General features: G+C 41.2%; 1 pseudogene; it reads right to left on the reverse strand.

Moving 5' to 3' along the window:
• Nucleotides 1–585: 585 nt before the first annotated feature.
• Nucleotides 586–19,404, reverse strand: part of LOC126278826 (phosphoserine phosphatase-like) — a 61,104-nt pseudogene continuing 42,285 nt past the window's right edge.

A 19,404-nucleotide genomic window follows, 5' to 3' on the forward strand; every position in this document is an offset into this window, starting at 1 on the left:
CAGTTCCTCGTGTGTGTGCCATCGTGTTTGTGTTTTAGTGTTTTTCGCTGCCACGCTCCTTCGTTCACTTGTACCTTGGTCAGTTTTTGTGCGCAGTGCTGGCAGTTTTTCGTGTTTTTTCGTCAAGTGTGAGCGGTTTCATGTTTTTAATTCTTGCTTCTCTTGTTTTTTAACCACCAATCTGTTGCTTTTCTGTCTTCTGTTCCCTTCTATTGTAATGCTTGTGGCTTAAGAGCGGTGTGGATTTATCTGCTGCCAGCATGAGGTAAAAAATAACAATAAAGAAAAAAAAGGCTTCGTCAGTCCTCGTTCGGCTCACTCCAGAAGATGGCTGGCCGTTGTCCAGCCGAAATATCGTACAATGAAGCTTACGACGACCGGCTGCAAGCCCGAAATCTTTTTGAACAGTTGATTCGCCGGGAAATTTCAAATTTTAAATAACGAAAATATTTACTCCGTTACCAAAAATAACTGTGGTACTTTGGATTATCAACTGCGGAGAACATGATGCAATTCCTTGAAGTCTGTGACGCAAAAATGAGTTTTACGTTACCTGCATCACTGGCCACAGTCCTTCTAAAACCATTAAATCGTATCAGATGGTGGGCACGTTTCTAAATCTGTAGCTCCATCTCCTATTACTATCAAATTTGAATAACCAAATTTGTCTTTCAGCCTGCTAACCACTTCTTCTTTTCCTCCAGATTCGGAGGTAGATTCATTTTAATCAAATCGTGCATAATCACCATTGAGAATATTATTCAGTTGGAAAATAATTTCTTCAGACATATTTAATGCTTTATGTAAAGTGTCTCGTTCCTTAACAGATTAGACAAGCAGCTGTGCCTCTCTAAAGAGGAGCTTCAACTGACTCATTTATGCCTGATGTCAACGTAAAGGGTGTTTCAAAAATGACCGGTATATTTCAAACGGAAATACAAACTAAACGAGCAGCGATAGAAATACACCGTTTGTTGCAATATGCTTGGGACAACAGTACATTTTCAGGCAGACAAACTTTCTAAATTACAGTAGTTACAATTGTCAACAACAGATGGCGCTGCGGTATGGGAAACTCTATAGTACGATATTTTCCACATATCCACCATGCGTAGCAATAATATGGCGTAGTCTCAGAATGAAATTACCAGAAACCTTTGACAACGTGTCTGGCGGATTGGCTTCACATGCAGATGAGATGTACTGCTTCAGCTGTTCAATTGTTTCTGGATTCTGGCGGTACACCTGGTCTTTCAAGTGTTCCCACGGAAAGAAGTCGCAGGGGTTCATGTCTGGCGAATAGGGAGGCCAATCCACGCCGCTTCCTGTATGTTTCGGATAGCCCAAAGCAATCACACGATCATCGAAATATTCATTCAGGAAATTAAAGACGTCGGCCGTGCGATGTGGCCGGGCACCATCTTGCATAAACCACGAGGCATTCGCAGTGTCGTCTAAGGCAGTTTGTACCGCCACAAATTCACGAAGAATGTCCAGATAGCGTGATGCAGTAATCGTTTCGGATCTGAAAAATGGGCCAATGACTCCTTTGGAAGAAATGGCGGCCCAGACCAGTACTTTTTGTGGATGCAGGGACGATGGGACTGCAACATGGGGCTTTTCGGTTCCCCATATGCGCCAGTTCTGTTTATTGACGAAGCCGTCCAGGTAAAAATAAGCTTCGTCAGTAAACCAAATGCTGCCCACATGCATATCTCCCGTCATCGATCCTGTGCACTATATCGTTAGCGAATGTCTCTCGTGCAGCAATGGTAGCGGCGCTGAGGCGTTGCCGCGTTTGAATTTTGTAGGGATAGAGGTGTAAACTCTGGCGCATGAGACGATACGTGGACGTTGGCGTCATTTGGACCGCAGCTGCAACACGGCGAACGGAAACCCGAGGCCGCTGTTGGATCACCTGCTGGACTAGCTGCACATTGCCCTCTGTGGTTACCGTACGCGGTCGCCCTACCTTTCCAGCACGTTCATCCATCACGTTCCCAGTCCGTTGAAATTTTTCAAACAGATCCTTTATTGTATCGCTTTTCGGTCCTTTGGTTACATTAAACCTCCGTTGAAAACTTCGTCTTGTAGCAACAACACTGTGTTCTATGCGGTGGAATTCCAACACCAGAAAAATCCTCTGTTCTAAGGAATAAACCATGTTGTCCACAGCACACTTGCACGTTGTGAACAGCACACGTTTATACAGCAGAAAGAAACGTACAGAATGGCGCACCTACAGACTGCGTTGTCTTCTATATCTTTCACATCACTTGCAGCGCCATCTGTCGTTGAAAATTGTAACTACTGTAATTTCGAAAGTTTGTCCGCCTGAAAATGTACTGTTGTCCCAAGCATATTGCAACAAACGGTGTATTTCTATCGCTGCTCGTTTAGTTTTTATTGCCGTTTCAAATATACCGGTCATTTTTGAAACACCCTGTATGACGGCGATTGGTTATAAAATCGCAGAATTGTGATATGTGAGGCGTTCTAGGGTCAATATTCAAATAAAATCATTTCAAAGATCCTTTGTTTGTTTCATTGTGCCTTCTATTAATTATGCAACTTTTTAACATATTTCTCAAGTTAACATCAGAACAAACTGCATAAAAATCTCCTCATTTTTAGTTTTCATGCTTCACATCTGAAAAAAGACTTAAAATTATTTACATTTTAACTGAAAATTTTTTGAAGTTGCAGCTGCTGCTGCGGTGGTGACCCCGAGTCCCTTGACCGTCCCAGTGTTATGGATGTACCCCTGTACCAACATAAACAATACTATGTGGGTGATGCAGTCACGACTCATCACCCGCACTCAGTGTTTTATTTCCACCAGTAAGTTTTCCGTCCTTCTAAATTTACAGAAGTTCTTCTTTGGGACCAAAACTCTCGCAGCAGTATCCCATCTGGAATAAATGATATAGCGTGGTAATGGCGCAACCTAGATGTATGCTGGCAAAATGAAAATTTCGCTCTACAACGGAATAAGTACTATTTCTTAACTTCCTGATACATTAAAACTACATGTCGTACAATCATTGTAATCGTGTATGAAGAATTTAATTAGTATTGTGGCATAGAATTATGAAATGAAAAGGGTTTTCGTCGCAGAGAAATTTCAAGGCACCTGTAGACAAAAATTGGAGGAATTAAAAAAGAGAAACAAATATCGGTCGAAAGTGGAAGATACGCGTTGCTACTCGGACAGCCTGAAATGTTATCAGATGACCTCCTCTCCTCAGTGACATCATGCAATGTTGTCAGATGTTCTCCCTTACTTTTCCTTGCATTCACTTGTCCTAAGTTTAAAATGTCAGGAAATTAAAAAGAAGCAAGATGGGCCACGTCACCAAGTTCAAAATGTTCATAGAAACAAGTGCAGCATGCTAATATTACAAGAGAAACTGAAAGGAAAAGAAACCACATCTAAGTCCAGCAATATAATGTTTGCTGAGTAGTGGCGCGACAAAATAGAAGTGTAGTTGTTGACCATCTGTAATACTGTAGATATTTTTCGTGGGGAAAAGACTGACAAAAAGATTGGTGAAAGACTTAAGAAATCTAGATATGCTGCAGAATATGGCTCAAGTTCCGTCGAATCAGTGTGGAAGATTGTGAAGTGGTGTAAAAGTTCTTTTTTCTGTACACTTGATCTGTGCGTTTTAAATCTTCACGTTCCATAGATTTCAAAAGCGCTGGATACCCTTGAAGTGGTCGGAGTGAGGCAAATACAGTTGCTGTGACTGATTCTGTTACTGTGAGACAGGGAAAATCATATCTCTTTCGAGCTCAAGAAATGAGCAAGAACAATGACAGAATCTTAAAAAATATTGGCGCTTACGCCCTAACAGATTCCACTTAACCAAGGAAATTAAACCACGGGACCATGGTAAACGACGGCGGTTTACGCAAATGGATCCTGGAAAAGAAACGAGAGACCATTGACTTTACAAAGTGCATCATTTTCTCGTATGTGGCTCATTCCCATGTAAACGGCTTTGTTAACAAGAATAATTGCTGATCATGGAGATCAGAGAACCCAAGAGCAATTCGTGAACTCATGCATCTGCTATCAGTTAAGGTTTGACGTGGGATTTGGTTGGTTCGTTGGTTTGGGGGAGAGAGCCAAACAGCAAGGTCATCGGTCGCATTGGATTAGTATTTGGAGTGGGGGCTTCATCGGTCCTTACTTTTTGGGAGATGAACGAAGAACGGCTGTCACGCAGAATTGGGTCTATTGTTTTGTGTGTCTGCTTTCCTTTCGCCCTTTTTGTATCAAATGAACATCGAGAATTTATTGTTCCAACAAAAAAGTGCAACTTGCCACCTTCAGGAGACATGATCGCTCTGTTGCGTGAGAAGTTGTCAGACGGACTAATCTAGTTATGTTGGGCCCAGATCAATGCATCTTGATCTTGCGACTTGAAACCTGATGACCTTTTTGTATGAGGGTAGGTTAAGTCATGATTTTACCAGAACAAACCCCGAAAAGTTGGAACTCAAACAAGAAAATCGACATGTCCTCAACGAAGATGGTGGGGCAATCTGTGAGCGGATGACGGTTAGTATTCCGGCGTAACTATAACCGACGGTGCGAAGATGTAGAATACAAGAGCAGAGAAGGCTGTGGTACGATGGCAGCCAATAGTTCGCTGAGTAGGACCGCACCACGACAGGAGCGGCCTCTGGCCGAAGATAACATAAGGGCCGCTCCTGCCAGCCTCGGGCGGACAGTAGAAGACGCAAACAAGCTCAGGCACTAGCAGACCCGGACTAGAAACAACGAAACAGAAGAGAGGCACGAGAACAGCCGTTAGTAATGATCCATAGGAACTTGTGTGATATGTGGCATGGACACCGTATATTGAGAAGGACATTGATTGTTTGCATGTCGCCAACTGCTTGCGACACATTCCTGTAAATTCTATTTTACTGTAGCAAAAACCATTAATGTGTTTTGATTCAATAGTTGTGTAGCTATCCGAGAAAGCAGCATCCTTTTGGCACACGATAGCAAACGAGTGGGTGGGACACCACAGTTTGTTTCATGGACCGAGCGATCGCGTGTATGGCAAGTGGGATGTGTCATAAGCCCTATATTGCGTTTCACGCCTAATCCTTAGAGTCTCCTGAAGAGAATGATTTGTTTGCTTCTTTCACATAAATAAATTAATCTGGTAACTGTAGCCTCAAATCTAGCGCTTTTGTTGAGACCGTCTTTAAAATGTAATCTGTTGATAACGTGGAAATTAAATAGATATATACATGGATGGAAACAAACCATAGTTCTAGAACAAAATAAAACACTCCGATAAAAGTATAATGTGGTACAAGCTATGTGAATAGCATGTTATAGGCTCCAATTGATGAAAATATCTGAAAATCTAAATCTATTAGAAAAGAACGTGTTCCACTTGATTATCATTAGTTATTGTGCGAAGAAGAGTGTACAGTGATGAAGTGACGAGAAAGGCCTTAAAAGACTAGATCTTTTAATAGGCTGCTCTGGGCGCAGGACACTGCCCAAGGCAATGTAAGAAAAAAGTTCCGTCTCCATTCATTAACAAAATGGTTTTCCTTAACTTAAAACAAATGATCTTTTTTGACCAATACTGAAGCTCAACATAGACAAAGCATAAAAATGTCAGTAACCTGGAAGAAAATCTTAGACTAAACAGGGAGTTCATGGAATGGTTGATAACACAGTTGATGCCGAAACATCTGTGGTATGATAAGTAATCACAATTGACCAAACAATCGGAAATCTCTAAATCCACGCTCCCATTGGGAGGCGTAAATTTGAATAGAATAAATTTAAAGTTTTGTCAAGACTGATATAATTTCAGAGACCCTTCAATCTCGCCGGAAGACAGTATCGAATGATATCAACAGTCTCACTAGCACGTCGCTACACGAGCGCTGTCAACTGGAGGCTAAGGCGGTTTGTAGAGGGAAGCGGTACTGGGTCCGTAGCAGAAGACATCTGTTAACTTGCTGCGATAGAACTGATTCGATCGGCGGCGGCCTGATCCTAAATACTTGCATGGCGGAGGTATACTTGCATTCCTACGGCCACACACGACACGGTGTGGACCTAAAGACATCACCCACATCCACGCCCGAGGTCGGATTCGAACCTGCGACCATAGCAGCAGCGCGGTTCCGGACTGAAGCGCCTAGAACTACACGGCCACAGCAGCCGGCTCCACCTGTTCTCATGCCTGGTGTACGCGAAGGCACTCTGTGGACTGAGCTGCTAATTTCTTGGCTCACTGGACTGTGTAATCTCTGGGTCGCAGGGCCTGTAATCACTGCAGCCCTCCTAGCAGAGGTATGCTGCAGAGAGGCATCGGCGGCTGATGACAAACCCCCTCCTTGCATACTACTCTTGTTCATACCTGTGCTACACTGTTCCATCTGATTCGATAACAGTTTTAATTAAATATCATCACTGTACTTAAACTGCACTGACATACATTTGGGAATTATCTTACACAGATCTACATCTGATTCGTTTTCTCTAGTACTGGCTGTATGTTTCCTTTGTAAGCAAATTCCATTTCACAAGCAGGAGGGAGCCCATATCCCATAGAAAACTGCAGGAGTGAGTAAGCATATGACTGACTATCCTTCATAATCAAATTAAATTTAAGAAATGAGTTACATATAAGCAGTTTTATGGTGTGGAAGACTGTAGTTTTAAGTGAACATTTGTTAATAGCGTGAAGTAGTAACAAAACACACACACACACACACACACACACACACACACACACACACACACTCACACACACACAGACACACACACACACACACACACACACACACACACACACACACACAAATATAGTGTTACTGTACTTAAATAGGACTGACAGATGTTTGTAAACTTCATGGAAAGAAACTGTGTTCCACACGTCTGATACTGTAATATGTAAAACTCTTAACAAATATGTCTAATTATTACATATTTTTAGTTTAATCTCATATATTATATATAAAATACTATACTCTATAATATTATAATTGAAAAATCACAGTCTTCATTTTGAGAGATTGCAGGGCACTCTCCCTTGTGATACCCTGTCATGCCACTTAATGTTCTTAGGAAAAATGATCTTTATTACTTGATTGCTATACCCGGAAACGATCTGACTTCTTTCATATGACTAAATGGTTGGCAGTAGTTAATTATCTTGCTTGCGTGCTCTAGTGAAGGAATGTCTGTAAGCTTTACCTGCATTCAAAGGAAGAGGGTGCTGATTTAAATGACTGTAATAAAAGCATACCGTGGCTGAGGACCGAGGAGAGTCTGCTTATTTCTTCAAATGAAATTTGTGACCAATGTAGTACAAAATGTTGATAATTCTGGCCAGCTCCCTATTGTCTGTTTGCAAGTCTCCACAGTCTGAATAAGATGCAGATCTTGCAGCAAGTGAAAACATCTGTTTCCCTTCTACTACGAAAGTGATGATCTTGAAAGTGTCTGGCAGTAAGCTACACTCTAAAATGTAATGACAAGATACATAAAATTATAGAGAAAGTGGATGTTATGCTAAAGAGTAATCATATCCACGAAAAATAACATGGGATCAAGTGATTAACTAATGTGTAAACATTATGTTATAAAATATAAATACAGTAGGAATTTAATTAGAGATATTCTAGGGTATTAGGAATTGTAGGTTAATGCATTTGCTTATAAAATAAATGTTTTCGACACTTGGTGAGGAAAAAATGTTAAATCAGAACAGGAAACCCACAATCAGCGTTTCTAATGCAAGCTTGAGGGTGAACATTACTGTAGTAGGAAACATCTTGAGTCTAGCGAAGTTTTATTTTCCGGACAAGGAGCACAAAACATACTACCGACATATTGCGTTGTATGTAGATATTTTCAGTGCAATATAGTGAAAGCGGTGCATTAAATAATATATTTCAAAACTTTTTATTTGCCGCTGACTTTCTAGGTTGATACGGAATGACCAGTTTGCTGGAACACATTGTGCCAGGGGAAAGGAAATGAACTGGGGACAGTTTTAATCGTGGTACATACAGAAGTTCTTTATTGCGCTCTACAGAGACGTGCCGGTTTGCGAAGGTAGCCAGAGGGGTGAGCTACCGTGAGCGACCTGTCGCAGCAATTAGAACAGTGCACCTCTGTCTTTTAGACTCGCTTCATGCAGGGGGAGACGGGAGGGGATTGCTTGTTATATTTCTTGGGGTCCATCCGTAACTGCTGCCAAATTTATTAATGTCGTACTTGACAAATCTTTTATTAGGATAAAGTCGTACACACGACCTAGTTTTCAGGATGTAAATAAAAACCTTAAATGATTCCATCCAAAATAATGGATTTTTCAAGTACAACTGGAGCGGATTTATTCATCTTGAGAAATGTGAAAAGAGAAATTATTATGAACATACTGTTTGAACACAATTTAACGCAACAGTGAAATGGTTTCATTACAGACTCTCCATCTTCACATACAAAGAATCATATAAACAAATGTAAACCATACTTTGCACTCACTTTCAAAGCAGGAGTGTCACTCCACCTGATAATGAAAACTAGGAAGTAAGAGAGCATTATCACGAATATTTAAGAAACGAAATTAGCGAAAATGCCCCAAAATGAAATGAAGTGTGAATATAATGAAAATAACTACGTATTTATTTAATCACTAAATAAAGTTTATCAGTAGGGGCTATGTGGTAAGCCATTTTATTTCGAGTCATTTTTAAGCTTTTGCTGTATCTGTGACTATTGATCGATTCGGACTGCACAGACATTACCGTGCGTAATTCAACCATCCCTGTAGTTATTTTTGTTATACTCAGTATCAATTAGACAATATAAAAGGCATAATCACAATTGTATGACCCTAACTTTATTGGTAAATGTTGGCTAAGCCTTAACTGAGTATCCGAGCTTCTGAAGTGATTATATAACCCGTACCTTGAGAATTATTTCAAGACAAACTACGCAGAAAGCATTGTAATCTGATGCAAGTTTTACAAGTGAATAATTGTTTTCAAATATTGGTATGAATTATTTACCCGTCCTCCTCACTGAAATATTTAAAACGTGAAAGTGATAATCTGGAAAACTTGTATGGACGTAAATTTCATGTGCAGTTTCGTAGTCTTATCTCGAAGGTAGAAATTCAGACGTTACACAGACTAAATTTTATTTTGATGACACACGAATCTGCAACACATGTCAAACATTATACGATAACCGGAATCTTTTTCACTGTGAAATGCCACTATGCAAAAGGAGTGTTACTGTTGTACTGAATACTAGCACTTGGAAACAAAGCACAGATCTCACTACTCCCGTGATAGACGAAAACGCTATGGTAAAATTTTTTCTGTTAAGGTGGTAGATGTTACAGTAAGAAACACCACACAAAAAATTCTAATTCAGTATAAAATAAACTTTTACCAATAGCTCTTAAGAAAAAAGTTATTAGACACGTCCAATGATAGTGCACTGAAGAATACATACATGAATTTTGGAGGTTTATCACCCTACATCAAGAAGTGGGGGATTAAGGACTAAAATAGGAGTCAAATAATCAGTTTGCTTATCTCCAAAATTACTGTCACTAGCATTGAAGACAACTCACAGTTTCAAAACATTTTATAAGAGAAGCTCTACATACGAACTATTCAAAGCCCCGTTATGTTTCGCAGCTGTCAATCCACTGGCATCACGTGCGTGGATAGCGATTGGTCGACGCCTCGTTAAATACCGGTGCACTGAGCTACGGCGGACAGTTCTGTTCAGAGCGCCGAGTTGTGTCCGGTCTCCAGCTACCGCCGAGTCTACAAGCTGCAGTGTTCGTCCGTCGTCCTCGAGACTCGGGCTCCGTAGGCGTCGTAGATCATCTCTGGACTGTACCTAGTCATCAGTCAGAGACACACAGACGGGACTTTAATATTTTAGAGGACTTGCAGTAATATCAAACTACTAATTATGCTGGTCATTTCCGAAGAAGAAGCATAATTTGGGTATTTCTTCATATTTCATATCTGTCATATATTACTAATGGTTGGGAATATTTCTGTTTGAAGACTAACTGTACCCTCCTCCTGCATTTTGTTGCAAAAATCGAATTTTCATTCATGACTGGAGATCCAAAATAACGGCTACATTATATGGCATAGCCAGCTGTGATAAAACTCTTCCATCAGGTGTGCAAGATGTTTGAAACAATCGAAATAGCATCTTATTTCAAGAAGAATGCAGTAATTTCAACTCCAAAGGAAGAAGTTGCTGACAGGTGTTAAAACTACCGAATTTTGAGTTCAATAAGTCATGGTAGCAGGATACTAACACGAATTATTTATTGAAGAATGGAAATCAGGTAGAAACAGACCTCAGGGAAGATCAGTTTGGATTCCGGAGAAATGTAGGAAGACACAACGAAATACTGACCCTACAACTTATCTTAGAACATAGATTAACATTAGAAGTACGGGAGTTCAAATGGCTCTGAGTACTATGGGACTTAACATCTATCGTCATCAGTCCCCTAGAACTTAGAACTACTTAAACCTAACTAACCTGAGGACATCACACAACACCCAGTCATCACGAGGCAGTGATAATCCCTGACCCCGCCGGGAATCGAACCCGGGAACCTGGGCGCGGGAAGCGAGAACGCTACCGCACGGCCACGAGATGCGGACTACGGGAGTTCACCGTACTCCTAATAGTACCACGTGGGTCATTTCTGACCAACAGTAGGAAACCATCGTTTTATTCGTACATGCGTGGTGTTTTGAGTGTCGTCATGTCGGCAGTATCTTCAGAAAGACTCAAAAGTGTAACCAAAGGATAATTTTATCTCTAAAATGAATAGTACACTGACATACGTAAATTTGATTATGAGAGGGGGTTGGTCAAAAATCATATGTGGTATGTCTAGCACAGAAGGACAAACCTACATTTACAGCCTTTTTAGATTTAGAGAAAGCTTTTGACAACATTGACTTAAATACTCCCTTTCAAATTCTGAAGGTAGCAGGGGTGAAATGTACGGAGCGAAAGGCTATTCACAACTTGTACAGAAACCAGATGGCAGTTATAAGAGTCGAGGGGCATACAAAGAAACCATAGGTTGAAAGGGGCCTGAGGCACGGTAGTAGCTGTTATGTTATTCAATATGCACACTGAACAAGCAGTAAAGGAAAGAAAGAAAAGTAGGGAATTGGAATCAAAGTTCAAGGAGAAGAAACAAAAATTTTGAGATTTGCCGATGACATTGTAATTCTGTCAGAGACAGTAAAGGACTTGGAGGAGAGTTGAACGGAATGGACAGGTTTGGTTCAAATGGCTTTGAGCACTTTGCGGCTTAATTTCTGAGGTCATCAGTCGCCTAAAACGTAGAACTAATTAAACCTAAGGACCTCACACACATCCATGTCACAGGCAGGATTCGAACCTGCGACCGTAGCGGTCGCTCGGCTCCAGACTGTAGCTCCTAGAACCGCACGGCGAATGGACAGGGTCTTGAAAGGAGGATATGAGATGAAGATCAGCAAAACCAAACAAGGATAATGAAATGAAGTCGAATTAAATTAGGTTTACGCTAATGGAATGGGATTAGGAAACGAGACACTTCAAGCAGTAGACCACTCCTGCTATTTTGGAAACAAAATAACTGATAATGGCTGAAGCAGAGAGGATATAAAATGCAGACGGCCAATAGCAAGAAAAACATTTCTGTAGAGAGAATCTTTTTAACTTTGAGTTATTTGTGTGGAGTGTAGCCATGTGTGGAAGTGAAGCACGGAAAATAAACAGTTTAGATGAAAACAAATTAGAAGTTTCCAAAATGTGGTACCACAGAAGAATGCTAAAGATTGGATGGGTCTAACAAGTAACTAATGAGGATGTAGTGAACAGAATATGGAGATAAGAAATTTAGGTACAACTTGATCAAAAGAAGGGATCAGTTGAAAGGACACATTCTGAAACACCAAGGGATACCAATATTTTCTAGATATGAAACTTTCCACTTTGTGTGTGGGTGATTCTTTACAACTTATTAAGAAAACACATTGTTTTAGTCAAAAAATAAATAACTATCATCAAAATGCTTTTTCCTTCTAACATGTTGTTTCCCCAAGGCAAAATTGGTACATTTAAAAATAAGTTCAGATCTGAATATTCATTTAATTATTAACGTAAGAATCTGTTGCATGATGTGCAAATAAATGTTGTCATTACTCAGGCTTTCCACCTAATAAATTGTTTGCAACGACTGCTGCGTAATGAACAGTTTGTCTCGAGCAATAAAATTCTCTATGTATTGCCCTTCTATATGTGACTCTCATGAGGATGACGTATTTTCTTACCATGGTAGCAATACGGTTCATGACTGATTACTGAAGTCTGACATGCATTGTTCTGCTCGAGCCGACTCTTCAACGCTTATATTACTGTAACAACAGTGAATTTCGTACAAATGTCAGTTATGTAATTACAAATGCATTGAAAAATTGAATTAATTTATTCTGCGACCAACCCAATGTTTTACATTATTAAATATTTTGACCACACACTATTAATCTTCATATTTACAGTGCGACAAGGAAACTGAAGCAGCCAATAGGCAGTATTAGTTGTCAGTGAAACTTCATACATATATACACAATTGGTGGGTATGCAAATAATTGGAGCTGGTATTCACTATGGCTAGTAGATTGCCCCCAAAATACGTTTTGTTCTTCGCCTTTAGTGTTGTTACGAGGCCTGATAGGGTATATGAGGTGAGTGAAAAACGTGTGGTGTAGAGTGGCCAGCATGAAGGACACGGAGACTCCACATATGCGTGTGAGGCAGTGTTGTCAGCACCGGACTGAGTTTGAAACGGGCCTGATTGTTGGTCTCCACTTGACCTGCTGATCAAACTGCGCAATATCTAAATGTGTGGGGTATTCAGAAGTGACAGTGTCCCGGCGTTGTAGAGAGCAGGTACGTGAAGGCAGGCATATTTATCGTCAAGTTCCTGACCGACCATATCTGAGCATCACAGGAGAGGTTCCCCCTAATATTGCAACAAGCACATCGTAATCCATTCAAATCGGCACCTGCCATCTGACAACAAATAATGTGATCGCTGCAACGTTCTCTGTCTCTTAGCACCAAATCCTCAGGAACTGGCAGCAGTTGTCCCAGGTTTAGGCTTCCTCTAACACCACAGCACAAACCGTTGTGTTTGGAATGGTATCATGACCTGGAAGCCCTCACTGCTGATAAATTGCACTGAATGGTGTTCAACGATAAATCACGATTTATAATACCCTGGGCCATAACCATCTGGGATTATGGCAGCGAGCGCGGGAGAGGTTCAGTTTCTCCAGTATTCTGGAATGATAGTGTGGGGAGCAATCAAGATTGACTGCATTTCACTGCTGTTAGTGGTAATGGTTACTCCATCAGCACAAATGACCGCCATGAGCATCGTGCTTCTTGATGCGTCAGTACTGAGGCGCGGTTTCTCAATGGGAGAATGTCCATTCACACATGCTATGTGTCTCTGTGGACTGCCTGCGTGATGTTGAGGTACCACTGCAGCCAGAAAAGTCCCCATATTTGTCCCAGCTGAGATTCAAGTCGGTCATGTTGCCAACATCCATGATACGAAAGACCAGTCACAATTGTTGAGGCCCAACTTGCAACGAGATAGGATGTACCGGCATCCCAACCTATTCAGTGCATGCATACAAACCAGAAGGGTGCAACGTCTTGCTTATCAGTGGGCTCCTTCTGCCAAGTTCATTGTAAATTTCACTCGGATTCTCAGTCATGGAATGAAATCGTGTGCGCTCTCAAGCAGCGAAATTTCGTTCCTTTTCCACCTTCCCTTCTGCGTGCTTCACTATTTTTTTGTCAGGCAGATGGGTAATAACGAAAGTGGGGGTGTTAAAATTCTTGTGTCTTGTGCCAATTATTCGTAAAATCTTCCTCAGCAGGGTCGCTGCTGAAAAGGAGAAATTTTTAATTATTTTGTTATTTCATTGTAATGTAACAGGGTATTTCAATGCAGACGTTTAACAGAGGTTTAATATTCATTCCAATGCATTGCATTCGCTTCATATTTTTCTTGGCTCAGTTATTGATAAAAATCCGGATGTGACAAAGAATGAGAGATAAGTAATTAATTGGCACGATGGATGAAGTAAAACCAAGATAACAGCTTAGGGAAGGAAATGTAATGGATGCTGTATTCCTCTAAATTACACCCCCCATCCCGTGGTATGCCAATTTCTCTAGCTTTTTGAATTCCTATATGGCGTTGATACCTCTCACTTCCAACCAAATACATGTAGGAGGGTAATGTGGGATTAGGTAATAATAAATCATTTACCAAACAATATGATTGTTTTTACAGTTCTAAACGAAGATTTATTTATAGAAATAGAGAAAAAACGCGGTATGATCACTAACATCACTTGAAACCACTTTCATCAGGAAAAGGGCAAATAATATGTAATAGAATGCAATTGTAATTAATTATTACTTGGATTTTCCCTAAAGCAAAATTTTGAAAGCGATGCAAGGGATTATGGAATATGGACTGCATTCAGGTGAGCGTAAAAAAATGGTTCGATTATGAAGTAAATCATCACAAAGATTCACGTTCTTCATAAAATATTGTGGCCCAATTACTATTAAATAAGAAGAGAACCATGGGAACGATTAGTAGCGCCGATATATGGCAGTCGCCATTTTTTCATCATTTGTTTTAAAATATGGAAACGTGCTTAATGGCAATAATTCAATATTCATATAGGGATTCCTACTGTACAGTTCCTCACGCTCTACGTTATGCATGACAGCCCTATGTGAAACCTACAAGAGCACAGACATGTGGAATAAAGTCAGACAAAGGCCATGATTTTAAACGTGAATTAGGATCATATAACGATGCGACTAACTTAAAGCAAAATTCTTCATATGACACTGAAAGAAAACTGATCTGCCATGAAATGTACCTCACAATACTGAAGAAATATGAATCTCTACATGTGGTGCGGTGGTTCAAGTTTGAACAAAGCTAGTACTACCAAGCCCCTCCCTAGCAGAAAATTAACTGAAATCCCTGTAATGTGGAATGTCGAAACGTCTCCCTGACCTAACTAATGTTCAAACAGAGCACACGGCACGCTAGTACAAATTAAGCTTACGTATCCCAATACCTTTCTCCACTCCAGAATTACCCATCCCACATGCACATGACTACTGTCTTACCTATTCAACGACAACAGTGCCTACTACAATACGTAACTGAAACAGTCGAAGTTATAAACTGTGTGTGTGGGGAGAGAGACCTGTTGCGTATGACCAACTACAGCACAACAAAATTATCTTTTCTGCTATTTTCAACATTCGTTCTTTGCTAACCTACACCACCAGGTTAAGTTGGCAGTGACTTTACACTATCCATGCTTACTGCGACTGCCTACAGAAACATCTGAACATTCCAGATACAAACAAATACACTCACTCATGGTCAAATGTAGGATGGATAGGCACAGGAAATGATGTTTACTGACAAAACATTTGAAAGGATTAATGTATCCTCTACCCAGAGGTTACTGGTATCTCGAATAGAATGAAATGCATAATGTAAACGGAACGATGAGTGGGCTGGAAGCATCATAAATGTAAAGCTAATGAAATAATTCTGACGGAAATGTTTTATCAGCAGGTCCCTCAGAAAAAATTGACTAAGGCTGCGGTCTCAATGGCAGTACAGTCTTAATATCTTTTTTAAATATCTGGTAAGTATGTGACCACAGCCTACCGATTTACATGTCATTAATGAATATTATTATAAGGATGATACGTAGATCGTAATGGTATTTTAGATAACATTTGGAAATTCGTGGTAAGTTCTGTGGGACCAAACTGCTGAGGACATCGGTCTGTAGGCTTACACAATACTTGATATAACTTAAACTATCTTACGCTAAAGACAACAGATGCATTCATGCCCAATTGGAGGACTTGAACCTCCGACGGGGGGAACTGCGTGCACCGTGGCAATGCGCCATAGACCGCACGGCCACTCCGCGCGGCTTACACAGTATTCATAATCGTAAGACATGCAAAAAATATTCATTGTAAGCAATCGTCTGTCGTAGTAGTACCTAGAGTTCTCACCTACATAAGCAATGACATAAGAAAAATTCACTTAGCGAATGACATAAAACATTATGAAGTAAATGGAAATACCATTCCAGATAAAAATGTACTCACAGATTTTTTGCAAGAAAAATAAATCTAAAACCAATTTTGACATCATCCTTCTCTTGAGAAAACACAGTTTTACACTTCAAATATATTTCAACTGTTCTACATTCTACACCTTGAAAATGTTTTTTATTTTATTGTAACACGATAAAATGAAGCAAAAATACTGAAACAAATAATATACAAATTACCTTATGACAAAAATGTTAAGTAGTCAAAGAAAGACTGAAAAGGATCTTAAATGGGTGCCAATTAACATTATGATACAACGAATATTGTGGAGAAAACGTGGACACATATTCATTTGCATCATAAATTATGGCGAGCTATGTCATATCAAATATACTGCACCTAACAGAAGGCATGAGTTGTGTTGTCACCATACTTAACTAATTCAGACAAGAAAGTGGGCAGTTTTAATGAAGTGCCCGATAGTCCAGCCCGCCACAAAAGGTAACAAATTCACTTAAATTAACAGACGAAGATATAGTCACAATAGTGGAACATATACTCTGAAGCGCCAAAGGAACTGGTATAGGCATGCGTATTCAAATACAGAGTAGAATACGGCGCTGCGGTCGGCAACGCCTAAATAAGACCACAAGTTACTGGCGCAGTTGTTAGATCGGTTAATGCCACTACAGTGGCAGGTTATCAAGATCTGAATGAGTTTCAACGTTGTGTTGTAGTCGGCACACGAGATAGCGATATAGTAGGGATTTTCCCGTACAACCATTTCACGAGTGTACCGTGAATATCAAGAATCCGGTAAAATGTCAAATTTCCGAGATCGCTACGGCCGAAAAAAGATCCTGCATGAACGGGACCAACTATGACTGAAGAGAATCGTTCAACGTGACAGAAGTGCAAACCTTCTGCAAACTGCTGCAGACTGGAATGCTGGGCCATCAGCAAGTGTCAGCGTGTGAACCATTCAACGAAACATCATCGATATCGGCTTTCGAAGCCAAAGGCTTACTCGTGTGCCCTTGATGACTGCACGACACACTGTATTACGCCTCGCCTATGGCCGTCAACATCGGTACTGGAGTGTTGATGACTCGAGACATGTTGCCCAGTCGGACGAGTCTCATTTCAAACTCTATCGAGCAACTGGAAGCTTACAGATATGGAGAGAACCTCATGAATCTGTGGACCCTACACGTCAGCAGGGGACGGTTCAAGCTGGTGGAGGCTCTGTGGTGGTGAGGGACATGTGCCGTTGGAGTGATACGACTCTGACATGTGACGCGTAAGTAAGCGTCCGGACTTATCACTTGCATCCATTCATATCCATTGAGCACTCCGATGGCCTTGGTCCATTCCAGCGGCACACCACATGCCAAGAATTGCTACAGATTGCCTCCGGGAACACTCATCTGATTTTAAACAGTTCCGCTGGTCACCAAACTCCCCAGACATGAACATTATTGAGCATATCTGCGATGCCTTGTAACTTGCTGTTCAGACATCCCACCCCCTCGTACTCTTAGGAATTTATGGACGACTCTCCAGGATTCATGGTGTCAATTCCCTTCACCGCTACTTCATGCATTAGTAGTGTCCATGCTGCGTCGCCGGCCGCGGTGGTCTCGCGGTTTTAGGCGCGTAGTCCGGAACCGTGCGACTGCTACGGTCGCAGGTTCGAATCCTGCCTCGGGCATGGATGTGTGTGATGTCCTTAGGTTAGTTAGGTTTAAGTAGTTCTACGTTAGAGGGCACTGATGATCACAGCAATTGAGTCCCATAGTGCTCAGAGCCATTTGAACTATGCTGCGTCGTATTGCGGAACTTTCGGGTGCTCGCGGGGGTCCTACACGGTACTAAGCCGGTGTACCAATTTCTTTGGCTATTCAGTGTATCTACACACAAAAAATTTTAATATCTCCAGTTTATATCATAGATTTTTGTGCTTACTAACTAGAGTGGAACTGTGCCTCACTGACACAACAAAGAAGAGTTATCGCTGGAAAACCACTATCACTTTGTGCAATGACCTCTCATAATTTTGTATTAGATGTCGTTGGTTACAGAACACGATGTATGTTTCAACGTTACTTGTAGGAATTTCCTCTTTAAGACACTTGGAGGGGCAACCAAGAGGGACAATTGTACTAGTGGTTTTCACTGGTTAAACAATGTTGTTTGGTGGTCAAGTCATCCACCTTCGTTCTTAGTTTCACGTTCTCGGTGATGCCTCCAGCAAAAGATATCTTCTAGTCGTTTCTATTCCTGCTAACATCTACCTTCATCCGTTCCTGAAAAGATCGACCATATGAACTGTTAAGTTACAGAAAACACATCTCTTGTAGTAAGCTATACAAGATATTGGTAAAACGTTCAAAATTATAGGGAGAAGCAATCAGTCGGCGTTTCCTTTCTAGCTTTATTAGAGCAGATTCAGGTTTTGGCAAGTAACTACTCGTTACCGGTGATAAAAACATAAGACGTACATAGTCAGGAAATACACTCCTGGAAATTGAAATAAGAACACCGTGAATTCATTGTCCCAGGAAGGGGAAACTTTATTGACACATTCCTGGGGTCAGATACATCACATGATCACACTGACAGAACCACAGGCACATAGACACAGGCAACAGAGCATGCACAATGTCGGCACTAGTACAGTGTATATCCACCTTTCGCAGCAATGCAGGCTGCTATTCTCCCATGGAGACGATCGTAGAGATGCTGGATGTAGTCCTGTGGAACGGCTTGCCATGTCATTTCCGCCTGGCGCCTCAGTTGGACCAGCGTTCGTGCTGGACGTGCAGACCGCGTGAGACGACGCTTCATCCAGTCCCAAACATGCTCAATGGGGGACAGATCCGGAGATCTTGCTGGCCAGGGTAGTTGACTTACACCTTCTAGAGCACGTTGGGTGGAACGGGATACATGCGGACGTGCATTGTCCTGTTGGAACAGCAAGTTCCCATGCCGGTCTTGGAATGGTAGAACGATGCGTTCGATGACGGTTTGGATGTACCGTGCACTATTCAGTGTCCCCTCGACGATCACCAGAGGTGTACGGCCAGTGTAGGAGATCGCTCCCCACACCATGATGCCGGGTGTTGGCCCTGTGTGCCTCGGTCGTATGCAGTCCTGATTGTGGCGCTCACCTG

Source organism: Schistocerca gregaria, chromosome 6 (assembly GCF_023897955.1).
Source record: "Schistocerca gregaria isolate iqSchGreg1 chromosome 6, iqSchGreg1.2, whole genome shotgun sequence".
In the NCBI taxonomy this organism is placed as follows: domain Eukaryota; kingdom Metazoa; phylum Arthropoda; class Insecta; order Orthoptera; family Acrididae; genus Schistocerca; species Schistocerca gregaria.